The sequence below is a fragment of the Mustelus asterias genome, chromosome 1, assembly GCF_964213995.1.
Source record: "Mustelus asterias chromosome 1, sMusAst1.hap1.1, whole genome shotgun sequence".
Taxonomy (NCBI): domain Eukaryota; kingdom Metazoa; phylum Chordata; class Chondrichthyes; order Carcharhiniformes; family Triakidae; genus Mustelus; species Mustelus asterias.
The window spans coordinates 169,156,732-169,176,414 of record NC_135801.1 but is presented as its reverse complement, the minus strand read 5'-3'; the positions used below and the strand labels follow the sequence as shown (position 1 = coordinate 169,176,414).

The window sequence follows — 19,683 nt, the reverse complement described above, 5'->3', positions numbered from 1 at the left end:
CACAGACATGGCGAGAATGTGCACAGACAGTGACCCAAGACAGGAACCGAGGCAATGTGAGGCAGCGGTGCTAACCACTGTGCCACCGAGATGCAGCAGTTGTCATTTAATGGGCTATTTCAGAATACACAGAACAGATACATGCCAATGGGAAAGAAAAATTCCACCATCCACGGTTAACTAAAAAAGTTAAAGACAGTATCAAACTTTAAAGCATATAATTGTGCAAAAATGGATGGCTCGTCAGAAGTTTGGACAGGGTATAAAAACATTAAAGAAAAACTACAGGATTATAAGGAGGGGAATATTAGAGCATGAGAGAAAGATGGCTAGAAATATAAAGACAGATAATGAGTTTATATATTTTAAAGGAAATAAGGTAACAAAGTCAGCATTGGTCCCAAGTGAGTTTGGAAGTTAAGGATGAAAATTAAGGAAATGGCAGATGAATAGGTATTTTGCATTGGTCTTCACTACAGAGAATACAAGTAACATCTGAGAAATAGCTATAAATCTCAAATTGGAAGGAAGGGAGGAACAAGGAAATTACAATCGGCAGGGAAATGGTGCTAAGCATATTGTTGGAAATGCAGGTTGACAAGTTTCTGGGTCCTGATGGATTTCATCCTCGGGTCTTAAAGGAAGAGGCTTCTACGGAGGGATCTCCCCCAATTATCTTGAGGACCTGGGGTGGATGGTGTTGCATGCAGCAGTTCCGTACAACCGTAGGTTCTATAGGCTCACAGGCTCCCGAGCTTGCCCCTTCTGTGGCCTTGTGGAGTTCATGGACCATGTCTATGGTTCGTGTCTTAGGTTGCATTCCCCTTTTTCCTGAAGAATCTCTTATTGATGTTTTGTTTGCACTTCAGTCCCATGCTCCTGATCTACGGACACCTGGTGCGGAGAGGGGCAGGTCGGGATGGCGACCTCCTTGTGAACCTGGACCTGGCGAGACGCACCATTAACAGGTCCAGGCAGCGGGCGATCAATGGGGTTGTCCATCCTGACTGTCTGCCCCTCTACCACGGCTACATTCGTGGCCACGTGTCCCTAGAGAGGGAGCATGCGGTGTCCACAGGCGCAGTTGATGCCTTCTGCGCCCGTTGGGCACCGCAAGGGCTGGGGTGCATTATAAACCCTGATAACCACATTATGATTAATGTTTTAAGTTTCCTTTGTACTTTGGTTTTGTTCGGGCTGTTCCCCCTCCTTTTGGGGAGCTTTTACTTTGTCCCTGAGTTAATTTGAGTTGGTTTATTTGTTTGCTATAAAAGAGGAAAGGAAGAGGCTAATGAGATAGTTGATGTTTTGATTTTAATTTTCCAAAATTCACTAGATTCAGGGAAGGGTTCATTACATTGGAAAATAATTAATGGAAGGTACACAGAAACTGTCTTTTAGCTAAACATCTGTCATAAGGAAATGCTAGAAGCTATTATTAAATATGTTATAACAGGACACTTAAAAATTCAGGGTAGGAATGGTTGATAGGCTAGATTTTATCTGCTGGTGTTTAGAAAAGTATGAGGTGACGAGTGAAAGATGAGGGGCCTTGATAGAGTGGATGTGGAAAGGATGAGGGAAACCATACCAAAAGTGACCAAATTACAGCCAGTCAAAAGCACTGGCACTTGTTTAAAGGATACAAATTTTAAAGTTGTCAATTAAGTGACTATTGGCAGAATGAGGGTCTTTACATCGGTGTGACTGAGCTGAGAACGCTCTAGCAATCTGCCCAGCTAACCACCCACAGTGTGAACTAAACAGTCATGATGTGGGGATGCCGGCATTGGACTGGGGTAAGCACAGTAAGAAGTCTCACAACACCAGGTTAAAGACCAACAGGTTTATTTGGTAGCACAAGCTTTCAAAGTGTTGCTCCCGAAGTGAGTGACTCACCTGAAGAAGGAGCGACACTCCAAAAACTTGTATTACCAAATAAACCTGTTGGACTTTAACCTAGTGTTGTGAGACTTCTTACTGAACTAAACAGAACAATACAGCGGCAGCAAAACGTCCCAATTGTACAAGAGACTATGTGCTGTGTTCAGGATTACAGATCACAACTTGCCAAATAGACAATCAAAGCAATTCAAGCTGATCACAGGGAGGGGACCGGAAGACATCAGAGTTCAGGGTTAAAAAAGGGGAGCAGAGAAAAAAGCCTCTAAACAGGGAAAGGACTACAAGTCGAAGACTTGATGCAAGGGAAGCCCTGACAATTGAAGAGAGCTTAGGAAAAGCCCTGAAGATCAAAGAAGGCAGTGGCAGGTCGATGACTCTGTGCTGCAGGTCACTGGGGCAATGGTATCCCTTTGGATCTATGATATTCTGTTCGGCACAGCCGGAAATATGGAATTGTACCTGTGAGTTGGTACTTGAGTGTATGCTTGGGAATCCAGGGGAACAGAATCTTGGGAGATGAGATTGAAACCCTGTGAAGTGAGCCAGTGTTGATGCCGTCCAAATTGGATTGAACTTTGGAGAGAATTCCAAGACCAGGGGTGGGATTTTATAGCCTCGCTTGTCCCGAAACCATAAAATCCTGCCCGAGGTCCATGGACCTTTCCATTGTCTGCCTCTCGCCCGCTCTGATTCCCGTGATGGGCGGGGAAGTAAAATTCTGGTCAAGATCTTTGAAGGTGTAGAATGGAATTCCTTGTGAGAGAGACAGAGTTTCAGTGAGATTGGTTGACTCACTGTTACTGACGTATGGGTGAGTTGTTGAGAAATCTGTGGACTCTCATTTGGTTGCGTCTGCCATTTATTGTGCAGTGTGGAGTGTTTGACCACAGTTGATTTGTGAATTCACATGTACCTCATTCATATCCTGAATGTTGTAGAGTATAAGACAAATGTTATAAATTGCTTTATCTTTCTTACCTTATATAATAACATTTTATTTGTTTGTTCAAAACCTGTGCAGTCTTGTGGCTTTCTTCCCTGAGTAAGTGTCTTGAGTCTCATCCATTGTCTACTTTAAACCAAACACTTGGGAGTCTGGCCAAGGATCATAACATAAATTAGGGGCTCTTGAAGGATTTCAAATCCATAGAGAAATATGAATGCTGTTACTTCTTGAAGTTAAGGTTGATACGATTTCCACAGTGATTTGTATTGGAAAGCAAAATGGTTTTGTCAATTACTAGGACTTTTCTGGAGAAGGAATATTTATCCCTGAGTGATTGGCGACAATTAACCAAGGCTAGGCTAATTGCATCTGCAGAAGAGTTAGAGTTAAAAGCAGGACATAATTGAGGTAATAGCACAACATCCAGGATTAGAAGAAGGAAAAGGTAATCCAGATAATTCATCATAAGGTCAGAAGTGGGGATGTTCGCCAATGATTGCACAATGTTCAGCACCATTTGCGACTCCTCAGATACTGAAGCAGTCCATGTGCAAACGCAACAAGATCTGGACAATGTCCAGGCTTGGGCTGACAAGTGGCAAGTAACATTCGCGCCACGCAAATGTCAGGCAATGATTATCACCAACAAGAGATGCTCTAACCACCGCCCCATGACATCCAATGGTGTTACCATCATTGAATTCCCACTGCCAACACCCTTGGGGTTACAATTGACCAGAAACTCAACTGGGCTCACCACATAAACACAGTGGCTACAAGAGCAGGTCAGAGGCTAGGACTACTGCGGCGAGTAACTCACCTCCAGACTCCCCAGAGCCTATCCACCATCTAAAAGGCACAAGTCAGGAGTGTGATGGAATACTCCCCACTTGCCTGGATGGATGCAGCTCCAACAACACTCAAGAAGCTTGACACCATCCAGGACAAAACAGCCCACTTTATTGGCACCACATCCACAAATATCCATTCCCTCAGTGGCAATAGTGTGTACTATCTACAAGATGCACTGCAGCAATTCACCAAAGATCCTGAGACAGCACCTTCCAAACAGACGATCACTAACACCTAGAAGGACAAGGGCAGCAGATACAAGGGAACACCACCATTTGCAAGATCCCCTCCAAGCCACTCATCATCCTGACTTGGAAATATATCGCCGTTCCTTCACAGTCACTGGGTCAAAATCCTGGAATTCCCTTCCTAACAGCATTGTGTGTCAACCCACAGCACGTGGACTGCAGCAATTCAAGAAGGCAGCTCACCAGCACCTTCTTAAGGGCAACAAATGCTGGCCAGCCAGCAATGCCCATGTCCCATGAATGACTAATGCAAAGATAGTAATTCAGTTGAGTTAGCTAGAATTCAGTTCCAGATTAAATCAAGTGTAGTGTGTCAAAGATGACACTAAGATGAGTGGTAAAACAAAGTGTGCAGAGGACACTAAAAGTCTGCAGAGGGATATAAAAAGTTTAAGTGAGTGGGCAAGGGTCTGGCAGATGGAGTACAATGGGAGGTCATCCATTTTGGAGGAATAACAGCAAAATGGACAACTATTTAAATGGTAAAAAATTGCAGCATGCTGCTGTGCAGAGGGACCTGGGTATCCTTGTGCATGAATCACAAAATTGGTTTGCAGGTGCAGCAGGTAATTAAGAAGGCAAATGGAATTTTATCCTTCATTGCTAGAGGGATGGAGTTTAAAAACGGGCAGGTTATGCACTGCCTCATCTACCAAGAAGGTAGATGAGGGCTGTGCAGTTGATGTTGTCAACATGGACTTTAGCAAGGCCTTTGACAAGGTACCGCATGGTAGATTGTTGCATAAGGTTAAATCGCACAGGATCCTGGGTGAGCTAGCCAAATGGATCCAAAATTGGCTTGATGACAGAAGACACAGGGTTATTTTTCAAACTGGAGGCCTGTGACTGGCGGTGTGCCTCAGGGATTGGTGCTGGGTCCACTGCTATTTGTCATTTATATTAATGATTTCGATGAGAATTTAGGAGGCATGATTAGTAAGTTGCAGATAACACCAAGATTGGTGGCATGGTGGACAGTGAAGAAGGTTATCTAGGATTGCAATGGGTTCTTGATCATTTGGGCCAGTGGGCTGATGAATGGCAGATGGAGTTTAATTTAGATAAATGCAAGGTGATGCATTTTAGTAGATCGAACCAGTGCAGGACTTAGTCAATGGTAGGGTGTTGGGGAGAGTTATAGAACGAAGAGATCAAGGGGTGCAGGTTCACAGATCCTTGAAAGTGGAATCACAGGTGGACAGAGTGGTGAAAAAGACATTCGGCATGTTTGGTGTCATTGGTCAGAACATTGAATACAGGATTTGGGACGTCTTGTTGAAGTTGTGCAAGACATTAGTAAGGCCACACTTGGAATTCTGTGTACAGTTCTGTCACCCTATTATAGAAAGGATATTATTAAACTAGAAAGAGTGCAGAAAAGATTTACTAGGATGCTACCAGGACTTGACGATTTGAATTATAAGGAGAGGCTGGATAGACTGGGACTTTTTTTCCCTGGAGCGTAGGAGACTTTGGGGTGATCTTACAGAGATCTATAAAATAATGAGGGACATAGATCAGTTAGTCAACATCTTTTCCCAAAGGTAGGGGAGTGTAAAACTAGAAGGCATAAGTTTAAGGTGAGAGGGGAGCGATACAAAAGGGTCCAGAAGGGTAATTTTTTCACACAGAGGGTGATGAGTGTCTGGAACTAGCTGGCAGAGGTAGTAGTAGAGGCGGGTACAATTTTGTCTTTTAAAAAGCATTTAGACAGTTACATGGGTAAGATGGATGTAGAGGGATATGGGCCAAACCCTGGCAATTGGGACCAACTTAGTAATTAAAAAAAGGGCGCATGGACAAGTTGGGCCGAAGGGCTTGTTTCCATGTTTTAAACCTCTATGACCCTATGTTGCAGCTGTATAAATGCTGGTGAGGCCACACCTGGAATACTGTGTACAGTTTTAGTCTCCTTACTTTAGAAAGGATATACTAGCACTGGAGGGGGCGCAGAGGAGATTCACGAGGTTGATTCCGAAGTTGAGATGGTTAGCGTATGAGGAAAGACAAAGTAGACTGGGACTATATTCATTGGAATTTAGCAGAATGAGGGGGGATCTTACAGAAAAATATAAAATTATGAAGGGAATAGATAAGAGAAGCAGGGAAGCTTGTTTCCATTGTCAGGTGAAACTAGAACTCGGGGGCATGGCTTCAAAATAAGGGGGAGCAGATTTAGGACTGAGTTGAGGAACTCCTTCACCCAAAGGGTTGTGAATCTGTGGAATTCCCTGCTCACTGAAGCAGTTGAGGCTCCCTCATTGAATGTTTTTAAGACAAGGATAGATAGATTTTTGAATAGTAAAGGAATTAAGGGTTATGGTGAGTGGGCAGCTAAGTGGAGCTGAGTCCACGAAAAGATCAGCCATGATCTTATTGAATGCTCAAGGGGGCATTGCAGGCTCGAGGGGCCAGAGGGCCTACTCCTGCTCCTCGTTCTTATGTTCTTATTCTTATGTTCTTATGAAACAGCTTGAGCTAGGAAGAGATAGAGGAAAACAAAAACTTGAACTTGGAAAAAGAAAAAGAAATGAGAAAGTTTGAATATAAACTCCAGAGACAGAGAGGTCGTAAGAGGAATTTTCCGGAGTGTCTCTTGGGGGGGGGGGGGGGGGGGTCTTGTACTCAGTTGAACTCAACCAATACAGAGACCATGAAAGACAACATGTATTTAAAAAGCAAAAAGAAGTATTGCTAATGCATGCATCAGGAAAAAAGATAGTCAGCTAGCACCAGCTACCCTTTCTGACGTAAAAATAAAAGTGTGAGACTGATTTCTCCTCTGAACACTTTGATTCCCTGCCCAGTTTGTCATGCAAACAGGAGGGTCCAATTACAATATTACACATTATTACCTTCGCCAATAATGCTCTACCTGTCAGCAGGATTAAGAGCTCATTAGTCCATGGCACCTGAAAGTTCTTCCCTCGTTACTTGGAAACCTAACTACGTAAATCTGGTAGATTCAAAGATATTGCTATCACCTGCAAATTTTAATTGGTAAGGGGAGTCGATTCTCTTGCCTATGTCCAGTACCATTATCAGCATGAGAAACTGTACCAACTTCATTAACCATGAGCTAATGCACTCCCACTTGCTGGTTTATTGGTGTTGCAGGTTGTTTGCAGCTTTGAAGGAATGGGTTGTGGACAACTTGCAATGCATACCAGCTGTCTGTTATGGTGCTTCGTTGTTAGTACCATTGTAGTTAAATATTAAATAACATGTTAATTATTAAGTGTTATCTTCATAATTTGTAATTGAAATGGTATTTTTGCATTTATATTTTTGTAATTGTTTTGTAATAAAAAGAGAGAGCTAATGCGCACCCATACATTCCAAAGCCCTGATTAACTTGCAGCTGCCTGACTCAAGCTGATAAGGACAACTGCTCACTCTATATTCCTTTGTCTCAAAAGATTTTTTTGATCTGTCTATTACTATTTCCCTTCATGCTGAGCAGTTAGATCACCTGTTGGCCAAGGTTTACAAGGAGAGAAGAATACGGTTTACTTTCATAATACTTGGTTAAATTGTGACTGTACAAATAATATAGTATTAGGCACATAGGGAATCCTTATTCTATATATAAGGCACCTTGTCATTCTTTACCTTAACTTAGTCTACTTATTATAGTAAATTTAAAATGAGGGGCTTTTATACTAAGTTTTATATTACCCTCCTTCAGAGGTGAATAAGGCAGGAAAGAGATGAGGAAAGAGAAATAGAATTTCAAAGAGAGAAAGGAATCACACAGCATGACCTGACTAGGGAAAAGCTTAGGTTACGGGATGAAAGAGAGTCGAGTAGTTCGAATGAAAAATCAAGTCTCATTCCAAGCTTTTATATAACAAAGAGTCTTCATCTATTGCCTAAATTCACTAAAGACTGAGTTGAGAGATAGAGTCATAGAGATTTACAGCATGGAAACAGGCCCTTCGGCCCAATTTGTCCATGCCACCCATTTTGTTTAGCCCTAAGCTAGTCCCAATTGCCTGCATTTGGCCCATATCCCTCTATATCCATCTTACCCATGTAACTGTCTAAACGCTTTTTAAAAGACAAAATTGTACTCATCTCTACTACTACCTCTGGCAGCTTGTTCCAGACACTTACCACCCTCTGTGTGAAAAAATTGCCCCTCTCTCCCCTCTCACCTTAAATCTATGCCCTCTAGTTTTAGACCCCCCTACCTTTTGGAAAAGATATTGACTATCTCGCTGATCTATGCCCCTCATTATTTTATAGACTTCTATAAGATCACCCCTAAACCACCTACGCTCCAGAGAAAAAAGTCCCAGTCTATCCAGCCTCTCCTTGTAACTCCAACCATCAAGTCCCAGTAGCATCCTAGTAAATCTCCTCTGCACTCTTTCTAGTTTAATGATATCCTTTCTATAATAGGGTATTTTATAATAGATATTTTATCTAATTTGAAAAGATGGCTACAAACCTGAAGTGATCAAAGGACACAAAGACACTCATTTTGCAAATGTTTTGGCCTAGAAGGCTATGGATATATATTCTAGCCTTGCAGAAGAAAAATAATCAGATTATGAGTAAGTTAAAACTTTGCTATTTAATACTATGAACTTTTCCCTGAAGCATATCAGTTTAAATTTCAAACTTTAAAGAAAAGACCAAATGGAACGTTTGTAGAATTTGCTAGGGAGAAATAATTTTTTTAATGAATTGACCGGATGTGGGCGTCACTGGCTAGGCCAGCGTTTATTGCCCATTCCTAGTTGCCCATGAGAAAGTGGTGATGAGCTGCCTTACTGAACCACTGCAGTCCCTGGGTAGGTACATCAACCGCGCTGTTAAGGAAGGAATTCCAGGATTTAGAGATAGGATGTATGCGCATTTAGAAAGGAATAAACTCATTAACGATAGTCAGCATGGTTTTGTGAGAGGGAGGTCATGCCTCACTAACCTGGTGGAGTTTTTTGAAGAAGTGACCAAAATGGTTGATGAGGGAAGGGCCGTGGATGTCGTCTATATGGACTTTAGTAAAGCGTTTGACAAAGTCCCTCATGGTAGGCTGGTGAAAAAGGTTGGATCTCATGGGATAAAGGGGGAGGTGGCTAGATGGGTGGAGAACTGGCTTGGTCACAGAAGACAGAGGGTGGTAGTTTTCCGGCTGGAGGCCTGTGACTAGTGGTGTTCCGCAGGGCTCTGTATTGGGACCTCTGCTGTTTGTGATTTATATAAATGATCTGGAAGAAGGTGTAACTGGGGTGATCAGTAAGTTTGCGGACGACACAAAATTGGCAGGACTTGCAGATAGTGAGGAGCATTGTCAGAAGCTACAGAAGGATATAGATAGGCTGGGAATTTGGGCAAAGAAATGGCAGATGGAGTTCAATCCTGATAAATGCGAAGTGATGCATTTTGGTAGAAATAATGTAGGGAGGAGCTATACGATAAATGGCAGAACCATAAAGGGTGTAGATACGCAGAGGGACCTGGGTGTGCAAGTCCACAGATCCTTGAAAGTGACGTCACAGGTGGAGAAGGTGGTGAAGAAGGCATATGGCATGCTTGCCTTTATAGGACGGGGCATAGAGTATAAAAGTTGGGGTCTGATGTTGCAGATGTATAGAACGTTGGTTCGGCCGCATCTGGAATACTGCGTCCAGTTCTGGTCGCCACACTACCAGAAGGACGTGGAGGCTTTGGAGACAGTACAGAGGAGGTTTACCAGGATGTTACCTGGTATGGAGGGGCTTAGTTATGAGGAGAGATTGGGTAAACTGGGGTTGTTCTCCCTGGAAAGACGGAGGATGAGGGGAGACTTAATAGAGGTGTATAAAATTATGAAAGGCATAGATAGGGTGAACGGTGGGAAACTTTTCCCCAGGTCGGTGGTGACGTTCACGAGGGGTCATAGGTTCAAGGTGAAGGGGGGGAGGTTTAACACAGATATCAGAAGGACATATTTTACACAGAGGGTGGTGGGGGCCTGGAATGCGCTGCCAGGCAAGGTGGTGGAGGCGGACACACTGGGAACGTTTAAGACTTATCTAGACAGCCATATGAACGGAGTGGGAATGGAGGGATACAAAAGAATGGTCTAGTTTGGACCAGGGAGCGGCGCGGGCTTGGAGGGTCGAAGGGCCTGTTCCTGTGCTGTATTGTTCTTTGTTCTTTGATTTTGACTCAGTGACAGTAAAGGAACAGTGATATATTTCCAAGTCAGGATGGTGAATGACTTGGAGGGGAACCTCCAGGTGGTAGTGTTCCCAGGGACTGATGATTTCTATTCCTAAAGCTAGAACAAAATTTTGAGAATGTGAAGGAGCTAATGATACTGGAACAATTTTGAAATAGCATCGTAATATCCATTAGGTTACACCTAGAAGATCATAAAGTTTCCAATATAAGGGAAGCAGCAGTTTTACCAGATAGGCACAATATACCATATAGACAGCTGGGGGCAGTAAATCACCATTTGTAAACCCACAGTGAAGATGGAGGAGTAGAAAAGAGTCAACTTTAGAGAGAAGTCAGAAGCTGTTCCAGTCAATAGAAATAATGGTATAGAGAATAAAGGAATGCAAAAAAATGGTATGCTTTTATTGCTATAAGACAGGGCATATCAGCGCCCTGTGTTGGAAGTTGACTAATAAACCAGTGGTAGTAATCGGAACATTTAAGGAATCTTCAAAAAATACTTTACCAGTAAAGTGAATAGGTGGAAAAACTGTAGCTGTGGTTATAATTGGAAAGTATTCCTTTTGGATGTTTTTGAAAATTCATTCATGGGATGTGGCATCACTGGCTAGGCCAGCATTTATTATCCATTTATTATCCATTGCTAATTGCCCTTGAAAAGGTGGTGGTGAGCTGCCTTCTTGAGCTGCTGCTGTCCAGGTGGTGTAGGTGCACCCACATTGCTGTTAGGGAGATCCAGGATTTGACCCAACGATGTTGAAGGAATGGTGATATATTTCCAAGTCAGGATGATGTGGGGCTTGGAGGGGAACTTCCAAGTGGTGCATTCCCATGTATTTACTGCCTTTGTTCTTCTAGATGGTAGCGGTTGTGGGTTTGGAAGGTACTGTCTGAAGAACCTTGATGAGTTCCTTGAATGCATATAGATAGTATATTCACTGTGTGCTGGTGGTGGAAGGAATGAATGTTTGTGGATGGGGTGCCAATAAAGTGGGCTGCTTTGTCCTGGATGATGTCGAGCTTCTTGAATGTTGTTGGAGCTGCACTCATCCAGGCAAGTGGAAAATATTTATCATATTCCTGATCTGTGCCGTGTAGATGGTGGACAGGCTAGAGGTGAGTTACTGGCCACAGGATTCCTACCCCCTGACCTGCTTTTGTAGCCATAGTATTTAAATGGCTCGTCCAGTTCAGTTTCTGGTCAATGGTAAGCCCCAGGATGTTGATAAAGGGGGATTCTGCAGTGGTAATGTTATTGAATGTTAAAGGGCAATGGTTAGATTCTCTCTTGTTGGAGATGGCCATTGTCTGGGACTTATGCACCATGAATGTTACTTGCCAATTGTCAGCCCAAGCCTGGATATTATCCAAGTCTTGCTGCATTTGGATATGGACCGCTTCAGTATCTGAGGAGTTGTGAATGGTGCTGAATGTTGTGCAGTCTTCTGTGAACATCCCCACTTCTGAACTAATGATGCAAGGAAGGTCATTGATGAAGCAGCTGAAGATGGTGGGTCTAGGATACCACCCTGAGGGACTCCTGCAGAGATTGTCCTGATAAAAAGAGGGATATGACAAAGGGTAGTTATGGTGATTTGTTTCCTTAAATACTGCTAATGTGAGGCAGATTGATGAAGGATATAGAGGTTTTGTCTTTCGGGGAAAGGTGTTCCCTTACTCTGAGTAAACAGATTCACATCTTGGGGACACTGGGACAGTTCAGTCATTGATGGTGGCTGATGATATGATTTGTTTCCAGCTGGTTTAATGAAGGAAAAAGTATTTTGAGGTGATATTAATGAGATTTCTAAATCTACTCCCTTGAATAAAGTCAATTTACGAAGTAACTTCGTAAGCAGAATTGTTACAGTGGGAATTGTTCCAAGTTGGTCTATAGAAACAATTGATTTTATACCAGGTGGGGATTTGGCAGGTTTGAAATTCTTAACATTTCCGAGAGTTTCAGAGAGCTGGTTGAAGTGTGAGAAATAGATATTTTACAGGAGGAACATTCTGGAAAGTTCCCTGCTTCCGTGGTAATTAAGGCCCAAACACACAAGGTTAGATGGATGGTGAATTAGTTGAGATGAAAGATAATCTATGTGTTCAACTGGATGGAACCTTTTCCGGGAATGAGAAGGAGAGTAAAAACCCGGACCATATCGGAGCAAAATTATTTAGCCGAAATTCATTGGCAAGACCTTGGTTTGTTGGGGCTGTGTCACAGTGAGCACATTCTGAGGAAGAATCCAATATGGTCCCTCAATGTTACTACCTAAAAGATGGCCTTGTGATGAGGAAGTGGAGGCATCCTCAGAAACCAGCGGATGAGGTGGACAGCTGTCCATCAAGTCCACCTAACCTACACATCCCCAAAGATGTGCAGGTTAGGTGGATTGGTCATGCTAAAATTGACCCTAGTGCTAGGGGGATTAGCAGGGTAAATGTGTGGGGTTACGGGAATAGGGCTTGGGTGGAAGTGTGGTTGGTACAGACTTGATGGGCCGAATAGCCTCCTTTTGTAATATAGGGATTCTATGACTCTTCTAAGTTGTTATCCCTCCTGGATATTGCAGGGAACCTTTATCAATTGCCCATGAGATTCCAATGGCAGGTCATAGAACAAAGAACAATACAGCACAGGAACAGGCCCTTCGGCCCTCCAAGCCCACGCCGCTTCCTGGTCCCAACTAGACCATTCTTTTGTATCCCTCCATTCCCACTCTGTTCATGTGGCTATCTAGATAAGTCTTAAACGTTCCCAGTGTGTCTGCCTCCACCACCTTGCCCGGCAGCGCATTCCAGGCCCCCACCACCCTCTGTGTAAAATACGTCCTTCTGATATCCGTGTTAAACCTCCCCCCCTCACCTTGAACCTATGACCCCTCGTGAACGTCACCACCGACCTGGGAAAAAGCTTCCCACCGTTCACCCTATCTATGCCTTTCATAATTTTATACACCTCTATTAGGTCACCCCTCATCCTCCGTCTTTCCAGTGAGAACAACCCCAGTTTACCCAATCTCTCCTCATAACTAAGCCCTTCCATACCAGGCAACATCCTAGTAAACCTCCTCTGCACTCTCTCTAAAGCCTCCACGTCCTTCTGGTAGTGTGGCGACCAGAACTGGGCGCAGTATTCCAAATGCAGCCAAACCAACGTTCTATACAACTGCAACATCAGACCCCAACTCTTATACTCTATGCCCCGTCCTATAAAGGCAAGCATGCCATATGCCTTCTTCACCACCTTCTCCACCTGTGACGTGTCATCTTGGAATAAATAAAATTCAGCTAAAATAATGAGCCACTTTTATTGGCCAGCACTGCATGGAGTTATGGTTGGACATCTCAAACCTGTCAGTTAGTTGGGAAGTCCCAACCGTCGATTGGACCAGCGCCATTGATTCCAATACCCATTTTCGATGAACCATGTCGTAGGATTCTAGTGGATTGTGTGAAACCCTTACACAAGACTAAAAGAGGGCCTGAATATCTTTTAACGATGATGGATTTATCCATCTGATTCCTAGGGCAATCCTGTAAAGGAAAATCAATGTAGAAGTGATAATTGATGAGCTGACTTTTTTTTTAACCAGATCTGGGGTTTCCAGAGAGATTTAGTCTAACCAGGGATGGGTGGAATTTTCCAATATTTTTCAAAGTGTTGTTTTCAGCAGGAAAACTGAGGAAAATCTCACCGACTTCATCAGTGACAAAAATAGCTGAATCTTCAGCCACTTTGAAAAAGAAACATCTTTTCACGAGTTTCACGTGCGCTCGTGGCAGCCTGCCTCTGATTCACTCGCCCAGAATTACTTCAGCAATTGTGGAGGGTGCTTCTTTTAAATGCCTCACCAGCACTTGTTACAAGCCAAATCGGGAGAATGGCAGCCAGAAAGACAGCACCATGTTTCTCAGAGGGAGCTTTATTAAGATGCTGGATGGAGCAGAGGCGTGACATAGAACCATAGAATGCCCACAGTGCAGAAGGAGGTTATTTGGACCATTGAGTCTGCACCAACTCTCTGAAAGAGCATCTTACCCAGGCCCAACCCCTGCCCTATTCCCCCCCATAACCCTGCACATTTACCGTGGCTAATCCACCTAACCTACACATCTTTGGACACTAAGGAGCAATTTGGCCTGGCCAATCTACATAACCTGCACATCTTTGTACTGTGGGAGGAAACTGGAGCACCCAGACAAAACCCATGCAGACATGGGAAGAACATGCAAACTCCACACAGTCACCCAAGGTTGGAATCAAATCCAGGTCCCTGGTGCTGTGAAGCAGGAGTGCTAGCCATGATGCCATCTTGTACCCTCGCATGGGCAGATGGCTTGCCAGCAAGGTCATCAGCTCTGTATGGGAGGTGGTGGCAGCACTAGTGGGTGCCAGCTCTCTGCACAAGAGGATGGGGATCCAGTCCAGGAAGAAGATAAATGACCTTCTTTGTGCATCCAGGGTAAGTCTGCCTCCTCATGTATCCAGCTGCACCCTTAACACACCAGTCATATTTCCACTGTGATCTCACTCCCAGCCACCTCACAGGGGCCCTACCCCCATGGTTTCCTTACCCCCTCATCATCCACTCCAATAGCTCTTCTCCTCCTCACATCCTCGCTCCCACTCACCTACCACGCATGCAGTACATCATTACCAACTGACCTGGCACGAGTCCTGCCTACATTCTCCCCACCTGTTTCATTGTAGGACTAGCTCGAGCACAATCGCTGTGAAAGGACACAGCTGGCTGGAGTAACACCTGAGATGAAGACCCTCACCCCTTTTGAGGAGAGAGCACTTGAGTTGGCCGGGGAGGAGTAGGACCGCATCTGTGCTGAGGGCGAGGTGGGGCAAGAGACAAAAGTGAGAACCCTCAACACATCCAGCCATGGCACCATCCTCATGTCAGGTCAGTTTCTTCTATCCCTATGCTTCTGCCCTGCACTAAGACCATCTGCTCCCTTTGCAGGTCAATCAGTTGACCAGCCCTGATCATCATCTTTCCCTCTGGAAACCACTGATCCGAGCAGCTCTCAGGGAAACATCTCAGAGACAAGCATTAAAGAGGTGTCAGAATTGTCACCCATACCCTCCACCAGCACAGATACTCACACCTTGGTGGGAATAAGTAGTGGGCAGGTTTCTGGGACTCTCACTAATGAGCATCTCATAAATGATGATCCACAGCAAGTGGGAACAGGGATATCCCAGAGATCTGGCACTTGGAGGGATGTTGGATCCTCAGGACTCTGTTAAGCCCCAGTCAGATTATATGTCCCTGGGCTTAGTTGTCCCATGTCAGCATCCCTTCTTGGACTGAAAAGCTGACTGGAGGAGTCCCATTGCCTTCTGCCTGAGGAGATGGTGCCGGCACTCCGAGACAACCAGGTCAATGCTGCAAAGGTTCGCAGCATGTGTACTCCATGGTGGGGATGTCCACTCTATGGCTCAGGTCATGACCTCCATGCTGGAGGGCATGAGCTGCATGGTGCAGAGCTTCAACTGTGTGGTGCAGGCACTTGTGGGCATCCACGAGTGTCAGTGCCAGAGGATGGTGAGGCTTCTGGATCTCACTCCAGCTGCCCCCCTATCCCATGGAGGAGCTCAGGGGTCCCCAGGCACCCATAGCAAAAGGGATCATCTGGTGCACAGCCCGGGTCTTCCACCAGGAGATTTTGGAGATATCCAGCCCATGTGACTTCCCCCTTCCTGCGACCGACACACCTCCAACCCCGCACACTGAGAAGGGCGGCACTGTAACCCCCCTAGATGCCCGAAAGCAGGCCCGGACCCTCAAATTCCCGGCCCCACACAGGACACCTGCCAAGGTCATCACGGCCAACAGGGCATGGCAGTCAGTAGGCCACCTCATCCTCAACTGTGGATCCTGGGGAGATCCCTAGACATAGTGGTAGGTTGAGGAAGGTTAAGAGATTATAGTTACAGCATGGCCATAGGTGAGTTTAAGCAAGAGTAGAGATTAATCACCAATGTTAGCACCATTGAGTGTATTAAAAGTCATGCTATGCACCCATAAAAGTGCCTCCCTCTCTCATTTCATTGAAGCATGTACAACTAACCCCAATGTTTAGGTGGAAGCGCAATGTCAGTCCATCCTCTATCTCCTCTGAGAGGATGGAAGCTCAATGTTTGCTCCCTCCCACCCTCCACTGGACCGACGCAGTCATGCCAGTGTAATCCTGGTCATAGGCACCATCCCTGCCCCTCCCAACTCAGGTATTTTTATAGAGCTGTTGTAGTCACACTGGTGTGGAATGAATATTCAGAGAGTGTGAAAGTCCCGGCAGGACGGCTCACAAATTAGATGCTAATATATTTAAATGAGGTTCTCGACCTTCCTGGGCGGGAAACATCACAGGTAAGCCATGTGGAAAATTGGGAAACGAGATTTTGTCGCGAGAATTTAATTTCCCGACTCTCACAAGGTTTTTGATCCGCGTCGCCGTTTACACTGATGGGTAACCATGGGCTTAAAATTCAGCCATATGTCATGAATGTTCACGAAGGCAAAGCATAGCCTGGGAGTGAAGCAGGTTAGCTATCGCCTCTGATTTCATCTGGCTTCAGAGAGATTGCATCAAACCCTCAAAACCCTGGTTAGGACCTAACACTAGGAGTATCCTGAAGATTGGGAAAAGGAGTTTCATTTTTGTTATTCTCCATCACAGATGCACCTAATGAATTATCAGGGTTCAGTCCCTTTGAGCTAGTCTATGGCATGAAGTGTGGGGCCTGCTTAAATTAATTAAAGTAAGAACTATGGTCCAGAAAGAAGAAGATTTGTTTTTTAATTATGTGTCCAACTTATTGAATTTTGAATTTGATGATCAGCCATGATCATAATGAATAGCAGAGCAGGCTCAAAGGGCCTACTCCTGCTTCTAGTTTCTATGGTTCAATGCTGTCAAAAGTATACTAGCCCGTTATGACCCCCTGAGACCACTCATTGTAACCTGCGACACCTCCCGCTATGAGACTGGTAGGTATTATCGCTCTGTTGGGATGACAGGGTGGAACGTCCAATCACGTATTCATCATGAACCCTGGTGGATGCAGAGAGGAAGTATGCCCAGATCGAAAAAGAAGGTTTGGCTATGGTGTTTGCGGTGAAAAAGTTCCACCAGTATGTCTACGGTCGGCATTTCACCATAGTAACTGATCACAAACATTTGTTGGGCCTCTTCAAGGGGGACAAGATGATTCGCATCAGCCCGGATATGCCGCATATGATGACCAGAATAGTCCCAGTGGAGCTATTGATGGGCCAACATCTTCAGACTAGGCATAGCCTGACGTTTCCAAATTCGGTCAGCAACATTGAGTTAAAACAAGAAGCCCAGAAAAGGGACCATGATGTTCAGAGGTTGGATGGAGACTTCAAACAGGGAGATTTGCTCCATGTGAGAGAAACTTTGACAGCGCTCTGTGGATTCCGGGAGTTATTCTTGAGAAACATGATCAGTAACTTATAAGGTAAAAACCAGGGAGAAGACATTAAAGAAGCATGTAGATCACCTCTGTCAGAGGGAACCCTCCACAGAGGCAACTCTTACTATGGACGTGCCACTGTCGGCATCCTTCACGCTGGTCTGTGGACGGAAACTCCGCCATCAAAAATTCAAGAGCCAGTCATCTGGACAATGATGATTCTGAGTGTGTGTGTGAGTGTGTGTTTATACGTGGACACCACAGTAGTGGTTTTACTTTGCATTCTGTAATAAACTATGTTCCTTTCCTGTCAGCCTTCCTGAGTCATTACACACACCCAGGTCTCACTGCTTCTGCACCCACTTTTATAATTGCACCCTTTATTTATATTGTCTCTTCACATTCTTCCTCCCAAAATGTATCACTTTACAATTCTGCCCTGCCCCAACTAATTATTTTTATTCTGGATTGCTCCTTGTTCTTTTCCATTAGTTTAGTTTTTTAGTTTATTTATTACTGTCACAAGTAGGCTTACATTAACACTGCAATGAAGTTATTGTGAAAATCCCCTAGTCGCCACACTTCAGCGCCTGTTCAGGTTCACTGAGGGAGAATTTGGCATGGCTAAAACACATAACCAGCACATCTTTTAGACTGTGGGATGAAACTGGAGTACCAATAGAAAACTCACGCAGACACATGGAAAACATGCAGACTCCACACAGTGACCCAAGCTGGGAATTGAACACGGGTCCCAGGTGCTGTGAGGTAGCAGTGCTAACCACTGTGCCACTGTGCCGATACTATGATCACCATTACCTAAATCTCTAACTGACATATGAGCTGGAAGTTTACCGCCTCACCTGCCCAGGAATCAGGGCAGGCGAGGCTCGCAGAACGGAAATCTCCATTGGCCTCGGGCGGGATTTTACGATCTTGTCCAAGTGAGGTTGTAAAATCCTGCCCATGGTCAACTTGACCCACCTTATTCCCCAGAACAAAAGTGAGCAATGCCTCCTTCCTTACTGGACCATAATCATAGTGATCTAGAAAATTCTCCTGAACACATAAAGAGGCTATTAAAAGATTGATGGCATGAAAATAATTTTGGCTGTTTGTATAATAGGCTAACCGCTTGGGATTTAAAAGCATTGATGCTTTCATGAATAGGTGTTTTTGTTACTATCAAGTCTGTTGAGTAAAAGCTGTATTTGATTTTTAGAAGTTTATATTTTTCATCTCCACACAGCTTCTGAGGTCTGGCCACGATCAATACTGGGCCAACTCAGAGATGGCACGGAGACTGGGTGGTCAAGGAGATGTGTGGGGTTCAGGGGGTGTGAATGGTGATGGCTGGAGGACAGGACATCTTCTAAAACAACTGGGACCAAGACCCAGAGAAGCAAATCAGGCCTTCCAACTAGCCTACCCTGGCACTCACCTGCTGCCCGTGTCTTCCTAGCATCTGCTTCTGAGATCAGTGGGCCTGACCTCATCCTGCATCCGCCCCCCGCCCTCCCCACTCCCCTCCTCCAAGCAAGAGTTCAGAGCACTATATTACCAAGGAGGATCCAATCAAGGTACCTGTCCTGCTAGCCAAAATCCAGCCCAACAAATAGTGTCATGGAACATCCATTAGCTAATTAGAACATAGAACATAGAACAGTACAGCACAGAACAGGCCCTTCGGCCCACGATGTTGTGCCGACCTTCATCTGAAACCAATATCAAGCTATCCCACTCCCTACCATCCTGGTGTGCTCCATGTGCCTATCCAATAACCGCTTAAATGTTCCTAAAGTGTCTGACTCCACTATCACTGCAGGCAGTCCATTCCACACCCCAACCACTCTCTGCGTGAAGAACCTACCTCTGATATCCTTCTTATATCTCCCACCATGAACCCTATAGTTATGCCCCCTCGTAATAGCTCCATCCACCCGAGGAAATAGTCTTTGAACGTTCACTCGATCTATCCCCTTCATCATTTTATAAACCTCTATTAAGTCTCCCCTCAATCTCCTCCGCTCCAGAGAGAACAGCCCCAGCTCCCTCAACCTTTCCTCATAAGACCGACACTCCAAACCAGGCAGCATCCT

The 19,683-nt window shown here is 44.7% G+C and overlaps 1 protein-coding gene across 1 annotated transcript in view; it reads left to right on the top strand.

Annotated features, from left to right (window-relative positions):
- The window catches only part of LOC144500091 (uncharacterized), a 55,655-nt gene that overhangs the window by 18,793 nt on the left and 17,179 nt on the right, over positions 1-19,683 (top strand). The gene's annotated exons all lie outside the window — the stretch shown is intronic.